At 43.0% G+C, this 21,380-nt stretch overlaps 1 protein-coding gene across 1 annotated transcript in view; it reads left to right on the top strand.

Moving 5' to 3' along the window:
* The first annotated feature begins 9,609 nt into the window (after positions 1–9,609).
* The window catches only part of ACOT11 (acyl-CoA thioesterase 11), a 48,616-nt gene continuing 36,845 nt past the window's right edge, over positions 9,610–21,380 (top strand). Inside the window, exon 1 of the mRNA XM_073563699.1 lies at positions 9,610–9,888. The gene's annotated coding sequence lies outside the window, so the exon portion shown is untranslated. The remainder of the gene's footprint in view (positions 9,889–21,380) is intronic.

Raw genomic sequence — 21,380 nt, 5'->3', positions numbered from 1 at the left:
AATTATCATCAAAAATGTCCGAGTGCTTATGTCACAGTCTGTCGATCAGACTTATTAACAAAATTCCACGTAATCTTTTCAGGGAAGTGGGAAGCTGTTTGCATATGGTCTAGTAATGTAACGTACCGTTGGGAAAGAGATCCACATAGAAGAAAATAAGCCATGAGTCAGACATTTCTGAAAGGAGAAGCCGTTACTGTAATTTACTGACAAACTTACTGTAGACTGCCCTGACTGTAAACTACACCTGATATAAAATACATAAAATGTAATGAGTCGAGCCGTGGCATTGTGCCCATAAAGTGCTAAAATAATGATGCCATGTGGATGTAATTTATATTTATACCGTCATACTGTGTACATTGGCCAACAAAATCCCATAATGAGCAATGTCCATTTTTCCCCTTTTCACTAACCCTATTAATTATGCTATCTTGTAAATTCTGTTTCATGTCTGTCCAGCCTCTGTTTGAAGACTTCCATTGGAGGAGCACTCACCACCTCTCGTGGCAGCCTGTTCAACTCATTGATCCCCGTCACTGTAAAAAAGTTTTTTCTAATATCTAATCTGTGTCTCCTCCCATTCAGTTTCATCCCATTGCTTCTAGTCTTTCCTTGTGGAAATGAGAATAAAGTTGATCCTTCTACAATGTGACAGCCCTTGAGATGTTTGTAGACAGCTATTAAGTCTCCTCTGAGTCTTCTTTTTTTTGCAAGCTAAACATTCCCAAATCCTATAACCATTCCTAATAGGACATGGTTCGCAGACCGGTCACCATTCTGGTTGCTCTTCTCTGAACTTGCTCCAGTCTGTTGATGTCTTTTTTTAAAAATGTGGTTCCCAAAACTGGACAGAGAATTCCAGATGAGGTCTGACCAAAGAGGAATAGAGGGCAATAATGACTTCACGTGATCTACACTCTATTCTTCTGTTAATACATCCCAGAATTGCATTTGCCTTTTTGCTGCTGCATCACACTGTTTACTCATGTGTAGTCTGTGATCTATTAGTATACCCAAGTCTTTTTCACATGTGCTGTTGCTTAGCCCTATTCCTCCCATTCTGTATAAGATTTTTTTCATTTTTATTGCCCAGAGGTAGTACTTTGTATTTTTCCCTGTTAAAAACCATTCCGTTAGTTGCTGCCCACTGCTCCAGTTTATTTATATCTTTTTGAATCCTCTCTCTCTTCTATAGTATTAGCTATCACTCCTAACTTTGTGTCATCAGCAAATTTAATCAGTTTACCCTCAATTCCTTCATCTAAATCATTGATAAAGATGTTGAACAATACAGGGCCCAGGACAGAGCCCTGTGGTACCCCACTTGAGACATTCTTCCAACTGGATGTGCAGCCATTTGCGACCACTCTTTGGGTCCGATCACTAAGCCAGTTATGATACCTAACAGTTGCCTTGTCCATTCCATACTTAGTCATTTTTTCAATAAGGATTGTGTGAGATACTTTGTCAAATGCTTTGCTGAAGTCAAGATATACTATATCTACAGCATTTCCATGATCCACCCAGTCAGTGATTCTGTCATAGAAGGAAATTAAGTTAGTCTGACATGACTTATTAGTTTCCTCAAAGATAAATTGAACTTACCATAAATATGTATTTTCTTTAACCTGCTGTAAATGCCGCTGTTCTCCTGAGTGCGGCGTTGTTTTTCTTTGTTTCCTGTGACTCTTCATTCTTGAGATATGACCCCTTACTCCCTGTATGTAAATCTAGTTTTGTTAGCCAAGTGAGCATAATTTTTATGAAGACACCCACAGAGAAGAGTTGAGGACCACGCCCACTTGGATAAAAAAAAGACTAGAATATACAGTGAAGAGGGGGCCAGATCTCAGCAACGGAGAGGCACGGGAGCAAAAGACAAACACAATGGGATTCAGGAGAACAGCGGCATGTACACTAGACTAAAAATACATATTTATGGCAAGTGATAGGTCCTCTGGCACAAAACACCTCAGAATGAACATGCCGATTTCGCTGGGACTAGGACCAACTAATATTTTTGGGGGTCCACTGACTCAGTAGGATCGGGCTTGTTAAATTAAAATGGCCAATCCTTTTGTTCTCCTTGTATAAAAACTGCTGACCGGTCTCTGGCAGCAGCTTACTCCCTTCTCCACATGCAGATCTCATGCACATGCTCAGGGGCGGATAAGGCAGATTGGAAGCGTCATTAGTAATGTCCATTTCAGGCGCTGGTCTAGCCCCTGCTCTACTGAGCATGCTTCGGTTGTCAATTCAGATGGATGCTCAGTAGATTCCTGTTACTTGACACTGTTCTTTTCAGTGCACAGGGACAGTGCACTCTATCGCCGGCTCTGCTCAGAAGTGACGAACCAGCAACAGAGCGCACTGTCAGTGCATATTGTAAGGATAGAATAAGCAGAGACCAGCGCCGCTCCCCCCAAAAGACCTCACTTCTGATCAGATCCGGCGAGAGAGCGCATTGTTACTAGTAGAATACTACACAATAACAGGAATCTACTGACCATGCAATGGAATTGACAACTGACATACAGTGGGTACAGAAAGTATTCAGACCCCTTTACATTTTTCATTCTTTGTTTCATTGCATCCATTTGGTAAATGCAAAATTTCATTTTCTTTTTAACACACCAGGACCCTAGAGCTGTGGGGACCCCGACAGGTTTCTTTGGTCCATATTGGAAGACCAATACAATTTAAACTCCTTGATAGTTGAGGACCCTGTTGGAGGTTTTGCATTGGGGTCGCACAAGCTTCAAATTTCACAACAGTCAGTAAAACAGAGCAAGTAAGCAGGAGGCGCTGGAATGGGTAATACACGACTCTCCATGATATAAAGGGAAACAAATGTTCAGCTCTGGACAGATCTCTGTGTGCAGTGTACATAGCAAAACAAAGCACTTGTGTTCACTAAACTGGTCCAAAGCAGCCGGAAAGCAACTCTGGAGCCTCCAGCTTCTGGTTTTATCCAGTTCTGTTGATGAAATGATGATTTAATGCCAGAAAATCTAGAGAAACGTAAATGTGTCACTAAGAAAAAAGCAATGTAGTAAGTAGAAGGTGAGGCTAGAAATCACTGTAAGGGCTCGTGCACACAAACTGGTTTTTTTTTCGGACAGGAGCTATCCATGTTTTTCACGGATAGTATTCGCTCTTGTGATATTCTATGGGGCTGTGCAGGTCCAATTTTTTTCCTGGCATGCTGAAAAAATTGGAGACATGTTCGGTTTTGATAAAAATCGGCAATGCAAGTCCGTGAAAAAAAATAATCAGACTGCACTCGGATGACATCTGAGTCTGGTCCGATTTTCACAAACTGACAGGATGGAGAAGATGGGGAAACTTTTTTTGCTGTTTTTTTTTCTCTCCACGTCCAAGAAAAACTGATTTCACTCTGATCAAACTCGGATCGTCAGTTCCAATCTTTTTTTGTTGGGAGGCTCCCCCCAAAAAAAGTTGTGATCACATGAAGCCCAACTACTGGAAGCCCCAGTGATCAGTGATATTCTTACAGAACTAACTCCAACATGGAATATCAATTAACCATTTCCACTATGACTCATCACTTGCAGCTCGGAGGACAGTGTTAATTAACACAGCTGACTAGTGTCTATCACATTTAGCTCCTGACTCCCAAATACCCCTTAGCACATATACAAGGAAGGGGCTTACTACTGTGCTCAATGTTCTCCAGGAGAGACCTGCATGGTGGTGGTCAAGATTTTCCCCTTTCAAGAAACAACCACAAACAATTTAGGCAAACGGACAACTTTACTTTTTATACTTCAGCATTACTGGTTGCAACACACTTTAGGGTTGCAGTGAAACATAGACACATCCATCCTAATACAATTTTCACTAAGAGGCACTCCTGCTTAGTGGTTATGATCTCTACTGGTTTCAGCTGGTGTCTATCACAGTTATCTCCTGACTCCAGATTAATTGCTCAAAATACTTTTCAGCACAGCTACTGTCACGCTGTGACGGTCTTCGGTAAGGAAGGGGGACCTCAAACTGTCCCTGGAACAGGGACCCTAACTTTCCATGTCCCGGGGGTACTCTTGAAGGTAGAGAGGCCTGAGTCTCCCAACTTTACTATGCTTCTGTTTAACCCTGTTCTGTCCCCTCACCCACCCCATGAGGCCTGGGACAGAAATGTAAGGTAAACAATGCACAAAACAAAACAGAGATAACATAAATGACTTAAGGCCCCGTTACACACACACACACAGCGATATCGCCAGCGAGACCGCTGATTTTGTGACACCACAGCGATCTCGCCAGCGATATCGCTGTGTGTGTGACATGGATCAGCAACCGGCCCCCCTGCCGGGTATCGCTGATCACGCTCGAACGTCCTGGGCCGTTGATTGATCGTTGGTCTCCCGCTGGCCAGCACTCATTTATTGGATTACACGCTGGAGATATATTTCCTCTTCCATTTCTCATTGTGAATGATGCCTCTGGTCAAGGCGGCTCCGTTCGTGCTTAGAGAAACCTGCAGAAGACTGGTGAGCTGACTATTTTCCTTTTCCCTTTTACCTATGCTATTGACCTTAAAAGAAAAATCACAAACTATTCCAGAAAACAGACAACTTTACTTTTTCTTCTTCAGCAAAAATAGGTTACAACAAGCTTTATGGCTGCAGCAAAATAAAGGCACATCAAGCCTATTACAATTCTCATGAGAGGCACTGATGCTTAGTGGTTACTCCCTCTCCCGGGTTCAGCTTCTTGAATGTTACAGAACTCCAAAAAGGAATATTTGTAAATGTTTAACCTGACTGGTCACTTTTGATTTACAAGAAAGTGTTGTTCACATGCCCCACTAGTGTATCACTTTTAGCTCCTGACTTCAGATTAATTACGGTTACCAAAATATTTAGCACACCTGAAAGGACAGGGTTTACTACTGCTCAGTCTTTGGGTAGGGTCACACGACCTTTTTCTCCACATCCAAGAAAAACGGTCGGATTATTCTGATCAGACTTTGACCACAGTGGCATCAGTTTTTCTCAGACATGGAGAGAAAAAAAAAGGTTTCTCCACCATCCCAGTTCAGTTAGAAAACCTGACCCATTGACTTGGGTTGTTGATTTTGATCCCCCACTTGGATCAAAATCGGGCATGCCTCTGATTTTTATTTCCTCAGACCATGGGTGGACATACCGCCTGTGCAGCCTGTGTGGCTGCAGGGGCCCAGAGGCTCCAGGGGGCCCCTGCAGGGCATCTAATAATGAGGGCAATCTGGCCTGTTTCTCCCGACCCGAGGCTCCGTGGGGCCCCTGGCCAAATTACCCTCATGTGCGGCGGGCAGGGAGCGATCTCAGCAGCTCTGCTGCCTACAAGAGAAGGTAGCAGCTGCCTACAAGAGAAGGTAGCAGCGGAGGGGAGCTGCAGGGATCTGTCCCGATTCTTGCCCGCGCTTACTCTCTCTGACAGACAGCGTCAGTCGATGACGTCGCTGTATGACGTCATCATTCAGCTGACAGCTGTGCCAGAGAGAGGAAGCAGCCAGAGGCAGTGTTGCTGCGGCTGCGGGAGAGCGTGCGGACAGGTGAGAGGTGCTGTGTGTGGTTTTTGTATGTACGTGTGTTGTGTGTGTAGAGATGAGTGGTGGTGTGTGTGTGTGTGTGTGTGTGTGTGTGCATGCGTAGCATTGCGGGGGAATGTGCAGAGAAGTGAATGGTGCTGTGTGTGCCTGTGAGTGTGTAGGTGGATCCGGAGGAGAAGGCAATGATGGGGAGAAGGCAATGATGGGGGTGATGGGGAGAAGGCAATGATGGGGATGGTGGTGGAGGAGGAAATGATGGAAGTGGTGGAATGGGTAAGGATGCGGATGAGGGGGAGGAGGAAATGATGGAGGTGGTGGAAGGGGCAATGATGGGGGTGGGGGAGAAGGGAGTGATGGTGGTAGTGGAAAAGACAATGATGGGAGTGGTGGGGAAGGAGGCAATGATGGGGTGGTGGAGGAGAAGGCAATGATGAAGGTTGTAGAAAGGGTGATGGTGGGGGTGATGGAGAGGGCAATGATGGGGTGGTAGGGGAGAAGGCAAAGATGGAGGTGGTGGAAAGGGCAATGATGGGGTGGTGGGGGAAAAAGCAATGATGATGGGTTGGTGGGGGAGAATGCAATGATGGTGGTGGTGGAAAGGGCAATAATGGGGGTGGTGGGGGAGGAAGAAATGATGGCGGTGGTGGAATGGGCAATGATGGGAGAGGTGGGGGAAGAGACAATGATGGGGGTGGTGGGGGAGGAGGAAATGATGGAGGTGGTGGAATGGGCAATGATGGGGTGGCAGGGGAAAAAGCAATGATAGTAGTGGGGGAGAAGGAATTGAATGGGTGGGGGAGAAGACAATAATGGGATGCGGGGGAGGACATGTATGTGTGTGTGGCTATATATATATGTATATAGCTTTGTCGCCATAAAAGGAAGAGGGCCCAGACACATTTCTTGAACAGGGACCCCAAGTTGTCAGTGTTCGCCCCTGCCGCGGACCACTAGGTCCAAGGAAAAAAATCAGACATGTGCAGAGCCCCACAGAATGTCATAGGTAGGAGTGCTTTGAAAACCACTCATAGCACTTGAACGAGAAAATCATTTGTGTGAACATACCCTTCCTCTGAGAGACTTGCAGGCATCACAGTGAGAAGTTTGACACCGCTGTTCTATGAGACTGGTAGAGTCTCTCTTTGTTAGAGTCCCCCAAGGCTCTGTTGAGGGACCCCTACTCTTCTCAATCTATACACTTGGCCTGAGGCAACTCATAAAGTCCCATGGATTCCAGTACCACCTATATGCCAATGATAATAATAATAATAAGGGCCATTACTACAGAAACAATGAGAAACCAAGGTTTTGTTAAGTAAAAACTATAGTTTATTAGACAAAGCATTAGAAAACTATAAAAATACTGCAGAGATACAAAATTATCCATAAGTAAAAAAACACATTATATTATACAAATCTGTACAAAAATGAAAGTACTGTAACTATCTCAGTAGTAGTCCACTATAAGTTCTGGTGCTGCCAATTAACAGCACCAAAACCGTTAAAATAATCACAATAATTGACTCTGCAGGTCTTCGCAACCTGGGTGTCTCTTCTGTGTCCCAAAGGTGGAAAGCCAGCAATTGCGTGTTCGTTTGCCCGCCATTAGCCGAGCTGCACTTCTCCGTTACTTTGGTTCACAGAGTCCACAAAGCCAGGAGGACAGTACGCAATTGAATTGCGCCGGTGAAGAAAATTGTGAAGCACACAACAGGTCAAAACAACAGAGTCAATGGATTCAAGCTTCATGTTAATTGGTGTGTGCAAAACTCGGAAGCGATTGGCCACGATACCGAAGGCATTGTCGACAACCCGACGTGCCCTTGACAAGCGGTAATTGTAAATTCCCCTTTCCGGTGTGAGACTTTTTTGAGGGAAAGGTTTTATAAGATTGGGATGAAGCGGGAAGGCCTCGTCGCCAATAAAAACAAAATTAAAATTTCCTCTAGTCTCAGAGTTGGGAGGCAAGTGAAGTTCACAGTTATATAAACGCTCTCCAAAAAACGTATTCTCCAAAACTCCACCATCGGAAACCCCTCCGTTCATGCCAACGTCTGCATAAATGAATTCATAATTTGCGTTAACAAGGGCCATCAGGATGATGCTGAAATAGCCCTTATAGTTGAAGAAATATGATCCGCTGTTCAGTGGTTGAGTTATACGGACATGTTTACCGTCCAAAGCCCCACCACAGTTAGGCAACTGCCATAGCTGATCGAAATCGTTGGCAATCTTGTTCCATTCCGCCTCCGTGTTCGGAAACTCCATGTAGCTACACAGACAACTGAAAATCGCCTTACACGTTTGCGGAATGAGAACGCTCAGCAGTGGTCTTGAAATGGCGGAAGAAAAATGCAAGTCTTGCAAGGAGCGTCCGGTGGCCAGGAATCGCAGCGTGACGGCCAATCTCTCATCTGCTGGGATGACAGCACGCATCACTGTATCCTTCCGTTCGATTAGTGGAGTAATTCTTTCAAGTAAATATGTGAAGGATTCCTCAGACATCTGTAGATAGTTGCTTAAATCATGAGTATTTTTATCCTGAAGCTCTTTCACCAGCTGCATGTGGGACAATTCGGACCTCTTCTGCAGCCATTCTCTGGTCCACATGTGACGCCATCTTTTTGAACGCTTCTCCAGCATCCGTGACTCATCTTGATGCCGAGCTTCCTCAACAAGCAATACGCATTGTTCATGATGGTGCAAACTGAAACAAACAAAAAAAAAAGTTAAAACAGGTGTTTTGTTGGGGGTTGGGTATGTGCACACAAGACCACCTAAAATGGCTGACCAGGCAAAAACATACGGACAAAGAAACCACACCCTCCCTCCATCCAGGGCAATGAAAGCAGATAATTGGTAGTTGTTCTATAAATTTGTTAAAATGGAAATGCATTTGAGACCCCCAAATGATACCTACTGTGATCAGAAGAACCGTTGATGAATAGAAAAATCAGTGTGGAGTCGCAGCCGGAGAACGCTACTTCGATCTGTAACCAGCAGGAAGGAACAAAGAACGCAAACACTGCTATGTTGCCTTTTTCACGGGGTCAGGAACAAAGAACAAAAGCGCCACTATGTTGGCTTCTTTAAAGGCAAGGACGCCAATCAGAACCCAGTAGCGACCACCAATCGGAGCTGAGGGGCGCAGAAAAGGCACCGCAAAACCACGCCTATGTTTCTCGCTTCAAGTCGCTAGCGAGGTCGTTGGTTAGGTGTCAAACAGAACGATGCATGCTACCTAGCGGGGCCTCAACAACCAAAAAAATGTCCAGACCATTCCTAAACGGCCAGCGATCTCACAGCGGGGGCCTGGTCGCCGCTACCTGTCACACGTAGCGAGATCGCTTCTAAGGTCGCTAGCGATCTTGCTTTGCGTGACGGAGGCTTTAGTTGATGGCAAGGCCTTGTGGATCTCATAAGAAGAATTAAAATTAGGCCTATTGTAGTCCTGGTGAAACCGATTAAACCCATTATTGTGAAGCTAACAAGATGCAGGCATCAGAATGAATTACAAACTAAATAATAAAGGAGTTTCTTACGAAGTAGTCTCATTAAGACTGCAGACACGATTGGTGATCAGTCATCGTGGCTCCCAGTAACTAACTATTGCTCGTCTGGGTATTATTCATCTATGCATCTTAAAGACGCAGTGTGCACCTACCTTCGGACAGTGTTTTCTTCAAAAACTTAAAAAAAAAAAAAATTGCAATGTGACAATACAGTTGTGAGAAAAAGCGTTTGCCCCCTTCCTGATTTCCTTTTCTTTTGCATATTTGTCACACCTGAATGTTTCAGATCATCAGACAAGTTTAAATCAAACTTTTATTGTTAAGGGAAAAGGAAATCCAAACCTATGGGGCCCTGTGTAAAAAAGTGATTGTTACCACCCCATTAAAACATAAATTAACTGTGGTTTATCACATCTTTAGGAAGTCCCTAGCCACACCAAGGCCTGATTACTGCCACACCTGTTCTCAATCAAGAAATCACTTAAATAGGACTTGTCTGACAAAGTGAAGTAGACCAAAAGATCTTCAAAAGCTTGACATCATGCCGTGATCCAAAGTAATTCTGGAACAAATGAGAAACAAAGTAATTGAGATCTATCAGTCTGGAAAACGTTACACAGACATTTCTAAAGCGTTGGGACTCCAGCAAACCACAGGGAGAGCCATTATCCACAAATGATGAAAACATAGAACCTTCATAGGAGTGGTCGGACAACCCAATTTACCCCAAGAGCGCAGAGACGGCTCTTCCAAGAGGTCACAAAAGACCCCACAACAACATATAAAGAACTGCAGGCCTCTCTTGCCTCAGTTAAGGTGAGTGATCATGACTCCGCCATAAGAAAGAGACTGGGAAAAAATGGCCTGCATGGCAGAGTTCCAAGACAAAAACCGCTGCTGAGCAATGAGAACATAAATGTTTGTCTCAGTCTTGCCAGAAAACATCTTGATGATCCCCAAGACTTTTGGGAGAATACTCTGTGGCCTGACGAGACAACAGTAGAACTTTTTGGAAGGTGTATGTCCCATTACATCTGGCGTAAAAGTAACACAGCATTCAGAGAGGGAACATCATACCAACAAACCTTGAATATGTGAAAAGAAGTAGCAAAAGACTTAACATGCACAGCAGTGACATTTTTTACATTGCTGTGCATTATGTTCCCTTTTTGTTGCAGCACTTTTTTCAGTGGGATTCCATGTGGAATTCTCCTGAAAAACCCGCTGTGTGCACATATCCTCAGAATGTTTTTGCTTAGTTTTTGGAGCAGAAATTGAACAGAAACTCTTTTTGAGTCGTTTTCAGATTTGGAGGAGGATTTGGAGACTTTCCACTCAGTGAGTATGTACACATGGCGTCTTTTACAGTTTTTTTTTTTTTTTTTTTTTTTTTTAATCAATAGAGCATTCAAAAGAATGAATATATGCATGTCTGTGTAAATCCAAAGTTCTGTGCACATGTTCAGTCTTTTGAAAAAGAAGTAACTTCTTTTAACCGGAAGAGGTTAAAAGAAGTGACATAAGGTGGAACATGTGCACAGCAATGTTGTTTTGGCATTGCTGTGCATTATGTTCATTTTGTGGGGCACATTTGCGGCGTTTTTTCAAATGGATTCCAGACGGAATCACCCCGAAAAATACTAGCTTTTTTTTTTTTTTTTTTTTTTGCAGGCAGGCAGGCAAATCCGCCAAGTTTTCAAAAGGAAAGCACTTCGAGAAAACCGCAGCGGTTATCTTCTTCTGGAAATCGTCTTTTTTTCCCCAGTGCCTTTTCATTGTTTTTCGCCATCTGCAGTTTCTAGAGACTTCCCACTGACTTGTATTATTAGGGATCATACTCACTTGCGAGAGACTGGCACGATTCTCGTGCGAGTCTCTCGCATGAAAACCTGGCACTGCCGCCGGCACTCGGACGGGAGCGTGCGGCTACATATATTTCTATGGAGCCGCACGCCCCGGTCCCAGTGCCGGCGGCAGTGCCAGGTTTTCACGAGAATCGTGCGAGTCTCTCGCAAGTGAGTTTGAGCCCTTACTTAGTATAGAGTGGAAACCACTTGAAAAATTAACCATTCACTTCTTTTAACCTCTTGACCGAAATGCATATTTTCATTATTTTAAGTGTTTTAGTCAGCGATTTTTGAACAGATACGCCTGGAAAAAAAACATATTCACATACCCCAAGTGTTTTATTTTTGGGGTGTGTATTTTTCTTAACTAGAAAAATCCTTGGAAAAAAAACCTCAATATATACATACCCTATGCTGCAGGGGTGTAACTACAATAGGTGCAGGTGTTGTCTGTGTACCCGACCCCGGAACCTAAGGGTATGTGCACACGCTGCGGATTCCGCTGCGGTTCCGCAGCGGTTTTGGCCGCTGCGGACCCGCAGCAGAATCCATAGCGTGTACACACAGCCTCAGGGGTCCAAAAACTCCCTTTGGCCCATATGAAAAGGCCATAACTATTAAAGACGTCCAATAATTAGGGGCCCTCTTAGAGATTTTGCATTGGGGCCCAAGAGCTTTAAGTTATGCCACTGCTATGAGATGTATCAATAGGGTGTTTTTCTTTTTGCAACATTTTCACAGCAAAAATCTCACCTAAAAATGCATTAAAAATGGTAAAAAAATACACATTCTGTCACTATTTTCGTGCTAAATATGCATCAAAGAATTAACATAAAGCTTTTTTAATGTGCGAAAAAACACAAATTGTGCAATAGTTGCTTTTTTGCAAGTGGATTTGAAGGTTTTTTTTTATGTGGACTATAACGCAAAAATCGGTGGCAAAAAAATGACATAAAAACTGTGTATACATATGTAGTTTTTTTACATACATTTTTCTGACTGAAGAATCCACTTTAAAAAATTAAATAAAAACAAAGTGACTGTGATTATCATCTGCATTTTTTAAGCCACTTTTTTTTTGTCTTGTATTCGTTGGCGTTTTTGTGCAAAATTCTTCAAAATGCTGCACGTCGTTCATGAATTTTGCACAAAAAAATAAAAAAAAGCTCTTTATCTTTGCCTTTAACATTTTCTGAAACATTTTAGAGTAAAAAGTTGCGAGGGGGGACAGGACCACATTTACACATCATTTTTTAAAAAGTCGCAATTAATGAATCGGTCAGAAACATCTGAAAACGCCAAAATCCCGTCCACAATGACTAACAAAAAAAAAAACACAGCGTGTGACGTCACAGAAGTGCAGAGTGGCAAAAAAGACCAAAAAGCTGAGCGACGTATTTCGGGGAATACACGCTTCCCCTTCCTCAGTGTGTCATTGAAAAGCTTTCTGACGCGTTTCGGGGAATAACCAAAAGCTGACCGACGCGTTTCGAGGAATACCAAAAAGCTGACCACTGCGTTTCAGGGAATACACGGTTCTCCTTTCTCAGATATTCCCCGAAATGCGTCGGTCAGCTTTTTGATATTCCCAGCAACGCGTCGGTCAGCTTTTTGGTATTCTCCGAAACACGTCGGTCAGCTTTTTGATGACTCACTGAGTAAGGGGAACTGTGTATTCCCCAAAATGCGTCGATCAGCTTTTTGGTATTCCTCGAAACGCGTCGGTCAGCTTTTTGATGACACCCCGAGGAAGGGGAACTGTGTATTCCCCGAAACGCGTTGGTCAGCTTTTTGGTATTCCTCGAAACGCGTCGGTCAGCTTTTTGATGACACCCCGAGGAAGGGGAACTGTGTATTCCCCGAAACGCGTTGGTCAGCTTTTTGGTATTCCTCGAAACGCGTCGGTCAGCTTTTTGATGACACCCCGAGGAAGGGGAACAGTGTATTCCCCGAAACGTGTCGGTCAGCTTTTTAATCTTTTTGCCACTCTGTACTTCTGTGACGTCACACGCTGTCTCCAAGTATTGTCGGCCATCTTCTCCCTGCCGGGTATTCGGGGATGCTACCGGCCGGAACGCCCCTGGCTCTACACGTGCCAACTCCGATCCACTTTGCACTAGACGCCTGACTGTGTCACTGTAGACAGCGGCAACCAGCTAGTATCCCCGAGGCCGTACGGCATCACGGTACAACTGTAGGGTAGGTCACATGCCTTACAGGCTGTTTTGAATATCCTACCTGCCGTTCATCCTTTATTACAAAGTTCTCCAATTTACATACATGCTATGCAATTGTGAACAGGCACACTGTGCGCCTTATCATTAGCGTTCAGTTGGTTTTCTGGAACGGTGGCTACTTATCCAGGGCTGCACTGATTACTTCCAGTAGACATCTATTCCTGCCAAGTACCAGCCTCTCTAACAGACTAGCGCGACAAACTATTATTTTTATTTTTAGCTTTTGCTTTATTTATTGGACTTTTTCTAAAAGAATCCAGAGTTTGCAGCTTACTGTTTCTCCCGTTTCCCTTACATCTTCATCACAGTGAGGGCGCTAGTGTTATTTTTTAGTATCTTTTTTCTTTTTTACATATAAAATAATCTTAATAAAAAAAGGCGCAAATTAAAAGAATAAGGTAGAAAGTAAAAACAGGCAAAAAAACACCAAAAACTGGACAAAAAAAAGTATCATATGCAATAATAAATATTTTTTGTATAATTTTTTATTTTCTTTTTATGCCTGGGATGTTTTTATTAGATTTGGTAGTGACATTTTGACCGTTTTTTCTTTTCAAGCAGAAATGCAGCAAGAATTGAGATGTTGCTTCTGTAAAGGTGCTAGGTGCGCTATAGGCGCGTTTACTCGCCGAAAGGAATAGGAAGATTATTCAAAGAGTATTTGAAGTAGTTTTCCAGGTGGATTTTGGAACAGAATAAGGCTGAGTGCACACATACTTTTTTGCCCTGCGGATTTTTCCGCACAGAATGGAAGAAATCCGCAGGTCAAATGACCTGCATTTTTCCTGCGGATTTCTTCCATTTTTCATGCGGTTTTCTTGCGGTTTTTGTGCGGTTTTCCATTGTGGTTTTCCCCCTGCGGATTTGGTGACAGGGGAGATGGAAAACCGCACAAAAGAAGTAACATGCTGCGGATCTTGTACCGCGGGAAAACCGCGCGGAAAAATCCGCAGCGTCTGCACAGCGTTTTTTTTTCCATTGATTTTAAGGCTACTGTACATCACAATGCAGAAATGCAACGTTTCTGCGCGGTAAAATCCGCTGCGGAACAGCTACAAATCTGCATCGTGTGCACACAGCCTAAAACTTTAAAAAAAAAAAATTGTGTGTGAATATATCCTAAAAATGATTCATTCTCATTGGTGAAGTCGTTGGCTTGGGACATGGGTCAAATCGGTAGGAAATATCTGTTCGTGTATGGGACAGTAAATCTATGACACAGATGTTCTTTTGCAACCGGTGACAGTACCCCATGTTTCTGTGGGTTTCCTCCGGGTTCTCCAGTTTCCTCCCACATTCCAAAGACATACTGATAGGGAATGTAGACTGTGAGCCCCATCGGGGACAGTGATGATAATGTGTGTACAGCGCTGTGGAATTAATGGCGCTATATAAAGGAGTAAAATAAATACAAGAAAAAAAACACATGAACCGGATAGGAGAAAATTTTACCCTGTATACATCCGCTTTAAATAAACGTAATCTCTTTACGAAGGCGAGATGTTTTCTACGTGTATGATCTGGAGGTGAAAGGAAGTGTGTCTAGTGACGACAGCTGTCGCCCCCATGGCTGTCGTGACTAGATAGGCGCTGAGCACCTCAACAGTGTCACCATGACGCCCAGCTGTTACAGTGTCACACACTGATTCCAGGGCGCCTTGAAACCGCCAAAAGCTTGTCTGTGATTGGTGGAGGAGTATGTGTGACGCTGTGAGCTCCCCCATCACCAGGAAGGAGAGGGAGAGCAGGATCCCAGGAGGACACAGCTCCCCTCCTCCTCCTCCTGTAACATTATACTGCCTGTATAGGCTGTCCCCCACCCCTTGTGTGCACTCCACGTGTGGCTGTGCTAACAGTCCCTGCCCTACTCTCTTCTGTGGTCATGTACCAGACATTAAAACACACTGACGGGTGTAAATTGGCCATGAAAAAAAAAAAAGAAAGAAAAAAAACACCTTTTTTTTTTCCCCCTTTTCCTTTCTTTAGGCTGAAATCACACACGCGCGGTTTTTGATGCAGTCTTTTTTTTCCCCCTGCCAAATCTAGGAAAGGATCAAGCAGCACGGTGGCTCAGTGGTTAGCGCTGCAGCGCTGGGGTCCAGGGTTCAAATCCCACCAAGAACAACGTCTGCAAGGAGTTCTCCCTGTGTTTGTGTGGGTTTCCTCCCACATTCCAAAGACATTTAGATTGTGAGCCCCATCAGGGACAGTGATGAAAATGTGTGCAAACTGTAAAGCGCTGAGGAATAGGACTGTGAAGCGCTGAGGTATATGTTAGCGCTATATAAAGATTATTATTAAGCAGGAATAAGCTATAAATTTGCAATCACTCCTGGTCCAAAGTGAAAAACTTTTCCGAACTGATTTTTTTATTTATTTATTTTTTTCAGGCGGTGAGGATTTTAGAATCAGCAACATGTTCCTTTCTGTTGAGGTTTTTTTTACTCCTTTTAGTATAGCGGGGTTAAAAGTAGGTGGAACATTTCCAGATTTTGGGACCTAATGCTTAGAGCTTGTTCACACGCTGCGGTTTTTCAAGGGTGAGAACGGTGCGATTGAGATCTCTGAAATCTAACGTACCCGGCCGCTTATTTCTTTTCCTTGCAGATTGGAATCTTCAAAGCGCATTTTTTTTTTTTTTTTTTTTTTTACATCTGCAGCATGTCGATATTTTCAACACGTTTGCAGCGTTTCATTCCCATTCAAATGAATGAGGGAAAAAAAATTGGAAGTGAAAACAAAAGAAAAATGCAAGTGAAAATGCGTCAGCAAAGCAAGCATTTACCACGACGGTTTTCCTGCCAACACTCCAGTTTTTTGGCTGAGGTTGAATTTAATGCAGATTTTTCTGCAGCAGGATCTGCACTTCTTTTTTAATGTGGATTTTATTAAGATTTCACCTTTTCCGTTGCAAGGGGTGAAATCGGTGCAGATTTTGCACAATGAATGAATATGATAAACTAATAATGTAAAAAGTCATTTCGGCATGGATTTCCCATAAAAATAAATTAATTAAATTAAAAAAAGCAGAACTCGTTGGGTTCAAGATGTAAGGGCAGAGACCCTGATTCCAGCAATGTATCACTTACTTGGCTACTTGCTATAGTTTTCATAAAATGAGTAAAATAATTAAATAAATTAAATCCCTGGGGTTTTTTTTTCTGCTACAGGTTCTACCAGTTCTCTGAATGCCGAGCTCTGTATAATCCCGTCCTCACCTTTGATTGGAAGCTTTCTCTGTACATTGTGCATAGGCAGAAAGCCGTCCATCACTAGTGGGAGGAGGGGTGTGGTTTACAGTCCTCTAGTGATAATCTCCTGCTGATAAAAGTGATTTTATAAAAATTACTAAGTAAGTGACATATCGCTGGAATCAGTGTCTCTGCCCCTACAATACGCTGCTCTCAGGTAAAATAGGGAACACCAGGCGAAAGATTCTCTTTAACTGGCCACTTTTACTTGTTATATTGACCAAAAACCAGGATAGTGGGTGACCTTTAGGGAAGAAATTGTAGCTCTGCGCTTCTTCAGGCCACGCATCAATATGTGGTATTGACCCCTTGTATATCTCTGTACAAAGTGCACCTGATGAAGCCTGCGGGGCTTCATACAGTCATAGTAGAAAATTATCCCATTGAACCCAATCACTTTGGATTGCAGGATACTCTGCAGACACAGGAGGGGGAGCCAGGACGAACCAGTGGGGGGAGGGGTGGATATTCTTGCTGGTCAAGATGTCATCAATCATCATTTCCATTAGCCCTATAAGCTGGAAAATGATTGCATTGCTTTCTATGGCTGGAAAGGAGTCAACTTATAGGTCTAGTTATGAAACGCGTTTCGCTGGAAGAGATGCATACATCTGGGGTTACAAAGTACTAGGCATATTTGCTGTTGGAATTGGGTTTTCTAATTCTGGGCCAAGAATCTGGTGGAGTTGCAGGATGCTTTGTAAACTATCCATCTACCATACTATACTACTGAAATTCAGTTTGCGTTTAATTCTCAACACATATCTCATCTTTGTTTTTGTTTTTTTTTTTAATCACTCCCTTATAATTTAGATATGGCCTCAATATATTCAGGAATGGGACTGACACCATAATTATTGAGACATTATAGCAGTAAATCAGGGCTGCTAGGAGAAATAGTGGCCCAGAATTGGTTCTTTTGTCATTGCTCCTGAATGTAGAACAACCACATTTTCTTGTTTTCTCTTTTTTTTTTTTTTTTTTTTTTTTAAAGTTTTCGGGGTGGAAAAAAAACATGCTGCCATCTTGAGGTTGTTGTGCGCATTACATGATGTTCTGCATGCATCTGAACAATGAGGCGTAAACAGGGAAACAATGACGCCGGACGAGAGATTGTACGAGATGTAATAAACCATTATTAAACATTGCACATGCCAGGGAGAGAGGTCCGTGAAGGCCCCCTGGGAAAAAAAAAACATTTAGGGATGCTTATGGCAAATGACACTAAATAAAAAAAGAGACTGCAGGTGAAAGAAAAATAGACAAATTGCCATCATGTGTTACCTTAAATAGTGCCATACAGTGCCCAAATAAAACATTCATAAAGTGCCTAAGTAATAGTCATCTATAAAAGGTTGGTAGAGGTCGCTGAAAACATTGCAACTGCCAGGGAGAGAAGTCCGTGGAGGCACCCCTGGAAAAAATAATTTAGGGAGGCTTATGGCAAATGACACTAAATAAAAAGAAACTGCAGGTGAAAGAAAAATAGACAAATGTGTAACGTTAACTGGTGACATTCAGTGCCCAAATAAAACATGTATAAAGTGCCTAAGTAATGGTCATCTATAGAAGGGTAGTAGAGGTCACTAAAAACATTGCACATGCCAGGGAGGTCCGTGGAGGCACCATCGGAAAAAAAACATGGAAAAAATGCCAAAAGTTGCAAAGTTTTAAAAAGTTTGTAACATTTCAAGCAATTGTACATCAGATAACCGGAGTAAACTTCTTGATGAATCAGCCCTTAGTTCCATATAGTACAGTACAGTACAGTCATGGCCAAAGGTTTTGAGAATGACACAAATATTATATTTTCACATGATCTGCTGCCCTCTGGTTTTTATGTGTGTTTGTCAGATGTTTTTATCACATACAGAAATATAATTGCAATCATATTATGAGTAACAAAAGGTTATATTGACAGTTAGAATGAGTTAATGCAGCAAGTCAATATTTGCAGTGTTGACCCTTCTTCTTCAGGACCTCAGCAATTCTCCCTGGCATGCTCTCAATCAACTTCTGGATCAAATCCTGACTGATAGCAGTCCATTCTTGCAAAATCAATGCTTTTATTTTGTCTGAATTTGAAGGTTTTTGTTTGTCCACCCGTCTCTTGATGATTGACCACAAGTTCTCAATGGGATTAAGATCTGGGGAGTTTCCAGGCCATGGTCCCAAAATCTCTATGTTTTGTTCCCTGAGCCATTTAGTTATCACCTTTGCTTTATGGCAAGGTGCTCCATCATGTTGAAAAAGGCATTGTTGATCGCCAAACTGCTCTTGGACGGTTGGGAGAAGTTGCTCTTGGAGGACATTCTGGTACCATTCTTTATTCATGGCTGTGATTTTAGGCAAGACTGAGAGAGAGCCCATTCCCTTGGCTGAGAAGCCACCCCACACATGAATGGTTTCAGGATGCTTGACAGTTGGCATGAGACAAGACTGGTGGTAGCGCTCACCTGGTCTTCTCCGAATAAGCCGTTTTCCAGATGTCCCAAACAATCGAAAAGGGGATTCATCAGAGAAAATGACTTTACCCCAGTCCTCAGCAGTCCACTCCCTGTACCTCTTGCAGAATATCAGTCTGTCCATGATGTTTTTTTCTGGAGAGAAGTGTCTTCTTTGCTGCCCTCCTTGAGACCAGGCCTTGCTCCAAGAGTCTCCGCCTCACAGTGCGTGCAGATGCACTCACACCTGCCTGCTGCCATTCCTGAGCAAGCTCTGCACTGCTGGTGGCTGATCCCGCAGCTGAAACACTTTTAAGAGACGGTCCTGGCGCTTGCTGGTCTTTCTTGGGCGCCCTGGAGCCTTTTTGGCAACAAGGGAACCTCTCTCCTTGAAGTTCTTGATGATGCGATAGACTGTTGACTGAGGTGCAATCTTTCTAGCTGCGATACTCTTCCCTGTTAGGCCATTTTTGTGCAGTGCAATGATGACTGCACGTGTTTCTTTAGAGATAACCATGGTTAACAGAAGAGAAATAATGATGCCAAGCACCAGCCTCCTTTTAAAGTGTCCAGTGGTGTCATTCTTACTTAATCATGACAGATTGATCTCCAGCCCTGTCCTCATCAACACCCACACCTGTGTTAATGGAGCAATCACTGAAATGATGTTAGCTGGTCCTTTTAAGGCAGGGCTGCAATGATGTTGAAATGTGTTTTGGGGGATAAAGTTCATTTTCTAGGCAAATATTGACTTTGCAAGTAATTGCTTTTAAGCTGATCACTGTTTATAACATTCTGGAGTATATGCAAATTGCCATTAGAAAAAATGAAGCAGTAGACTTTGTAAAAATTAATATTTGTGTCATTCTCTAAACTTTTGGCCATGACTCAGTTGTGGCCAAAAGTTTTGAGACTGGATGCGGGTTCAGAGTTCTTAGATCCTTTATGTTTCTGCGGCTACTGAAATACATTTATAAGCATTTTTAAGTTGTTACACTTTTATAGACAAATACAAGTTTGTGTAAAGACTCGATATTTTTCAATGATGACCCTTATATTTCCAAACTTGTACATTTCATCCTGACAACTGGATACCAGCTTCTGGGGTAACAAAATATTGCCTAATCACTACTAGGACTTCATCACTATTTTTGCATTTTTTGTTTATCCACCCAGTTTTTGAGGATTGACCAAAGGGCCTCAATGGGATTGAGATCTGGGGAGTTTTATGGCTGTGGACCTAAAAATTCAATGTTTAAAGGGAATCTATCACCTCATTTTTGGCCTATGAGCTACGGCCACCGCCATCAGGTGCTTATCTACAGCATTCTGTATTGGCACAAGTTGTTCTTGGAAGATGTTTAAATACTATTCTACTCCACACAGTAGAGGAATAATGTGCACAGTGATGTTACAACAAAAATAGTGCACACAGTTATATCATAATATTGGCATAATGTTAAGAGTAATGGCACAGCACATTATCAAGTATCCATTTAATCTCTTATTTTGCAGTAACCCATTTCTACCTCTAGAGTGTGCTAATGATATGTATTTGAAATTCATTGACTAGCTTGACTATCACACCAAAAAAATCCAACAAATTAAATATTTTGGCAACACAAATATTTGCAGGGGCGCCTTTTACTATAATAGAAAAAAATTGAGTCATGAGACGCCTCAGTGCCGTCGAAACGCGTCGACTGGGTCATGTCGATCATGAAAATTTTCTTTTGTACGCACTATGTTTTCTTTTAATAATAATAATAATAATAATACATTTTATTTCTATAGCGCCGACATATTCCGCAGCACTTTACATTTCAGAGGGGACTTGTACAGACAATAGACATTACAGCATAACAATAATCACATCGATTATAACAAATACCAAGAGGAGTGAGGGCCCTGCTCGCAAGCTTACAGTCTGAGGAAAGAGGTAGACACGAAGGTGGGTGGTAACAGTTGCCCTGATTATATGGACCAGCCATAATGTTAAGTGTGTAACAGTACAGATGGCTAATGGATGCATTGTTAGGCGTCGGATTTCCAGCGCTGCACAGCGGGAATCCCGAGCCTTGCCTCCGAGGGTCTCCCATTCCTCCCCAGCGGAGCTTGCTCAGCAAACTCGTCGGTCCCGGTGCTCTGTCCAGACCAGCTCCGTGGGTTTGCTTGCTGCTGCCACCCCTGGTTCAGCTTTGGCAATGCATGCTGCTCAGCAGCAAGATCCTCCAGGGACTAAGTCCTCATGTCGGGCCACTGAGCATGCCTGTGGAGTGATCTCCCATTGGAGATCAAAGGTCATGTGCTCAGGTCCTGCTCGTGTTCGGATTGGCCCATCCGAGAAGCAAGGAGGATCACGGACGCCTGCTGCTATAAAAGGTTCGCATGGCCGCTCGGTCATGCGCTAAGATAGACTCAAATAGTTTGGTGTGTATGATGATGGATGCATGTATCTGGTGTCTGACTCATTATGAAACCCCTACCCTTTGATACGTCTGTTGTTAGGGTTTAGAGACTGAGTCAGCG

The sequence above is a fragment of the Dendrobates tinctorius genome, unplaced genomic scaffold (assembly GCF_039654945.1).
Source record: "Dendrobates tinctorius isolate UK_male_01 unplaced genomic scaffold, ASM3965494v1 ptg000396l, whole genome shotgun sequence".
Taxonomy (NCBI): domain Eukaryota; kingdom Metazoa; phylum Chordata; class Amphibia; order Anura; family Dendrobatidae; genus Dendrobates; species Dendrobates tinctorius.
This window is presented reverse-complemented; position numbering and strand designations above follow the sequence as displayed.